The following is a 1,122-nucleotide window of genomic DNA, read 5'->3' as shown; positions in this document are numbered from 1 at the left end:
TCCTGCTCTGCCCCCATTTCCAGCCCACACAGACACGCACACGCATACACAGGCAGCCCCCCGCAAACTTCTCGAAGCTTCGCCTCCGCCATTTTCTAACTTACCTCCCCGCGGGCACACGCAGAGGCAGCAGTGGCGCTGGCGATGGCCCTGGCCGCCTCCCCGCTCCTTCCTCCTTCCAGACGCGGGGCCTTCCTCAGCAGCCCAGGCCCGGCCGACGCGATGGGGGCTCTACCTCTGGCTCGCCGTCGCGGACCCGGGCTCCTCTCTGGGACTCCGGCTCCCGCGGTTTGCCGGCGCCGGGGGTTGGGGAGGGGGGGGGGATTGAAAGTGGCAGTCGGATCCGGCGGGTTTTTTTTTTTTTTTTTTTTTTTTTTTTTGCAATATTTTGCCTCCTGGGTNGGGGGGGGGGGATTGAAAGTGGCAGTCGGATCCGGCGGGTTTTTTTTTTTTTTTTTTTTTTTTGGTGGCGCTTCGGGATTGTTTGGGGTGTTTGCTGTTCGGCGACTTGGAGGCGAATGGTGCGTGCAAGCGCCACCTGGCGGCCACGAGCTCACGCCCGACTCCCGTTGGAGGACAGCGGCATCTAGCGATTTAGCCCTGGCACTGCAACGCCCCGCTCCCCGCCCTCCCTATCTCTGTCCTCCCTCCGAACTCCCAACCAATCCGCGTGGACCTAACAATGACGTAGGAGATGGGAACGAGGCGCCCGCAGGGGCGCGCCGCCGAGTAAACAAGGTGTCGTGGCCGCGCCTCGCTTACTCCCTAACCCGCCTAGCCAGGCGGCTCCTCCCCTCCCCCCCTCCCACTCCGGGGGGAGGATGGGAAGGGGGCCAGGCCCGGGCAACTCCGGACGTGGGCGGCCCCCCTCCCCCGCGGGAGGGGTGCGGTGATGTGTCGAGTTAGGACACACCCCGTTGGGGGCCGCCCGCCTGCCTGGTTCCCTCTTTCCTTCTGCCTCCCCCAGCCCTTTGGAATAGACAAACACAATCGTTCCCATTTTTCGATCGCGCATTCACTTGGAACAAAGCGCTTCTCCCATCACAGCCCAGAGACAGAAATATGATTTCCTCTGTTTAACTGAGGAGGAAACTGAGGCTCGGACACGTAGAAAAATATTGA

The 1,122-nt window shown here is 62.0% G+C and overlaps 1 protein-coding gene across 1 annotated transcript in view; it reads right to left on the bottom strand.

Annotated features, from left to right (window-relative positions):
* The window catches only part of STAG2 (stromal antigen 2), a 130,131-nt gene extending 129,758 nt beyond the window's left edge, over positions 1 to 373 (bottom strand). Inside the window, exon 1 of the mRNA XM_044682722.1 lies at positions 105 to 373. The gene's annotated coding sequence lies outside the window, so the exon portion shown is untranslated. The remainder of the gene's footprint in view (positions 1 to 104) is intronic.
* Between the last annotated feature and the right edge of the window lie 749 nt (positions 374 to 1,122).

The sequence above is a fragment of the Gracilinanus agilis genome, chromosome X, assembly GCF_016433145.1.
Source record: "Gracilinanus agilis isolate LMUSP501 chromosome X, AgileGrace, whole genome shotgun sequence".
NCBI lineage: Eukaryota > Metazoa > Chordata > Mammalia > Didelphimorphia > Didelphidae > Gracilinanus > Gracilinanus agilis.
The sequence above is the reverse complement of the archived record's forward strand: the minus strand, read 5'-3'. Positions and strand labels throughout refer to the sequence as shown.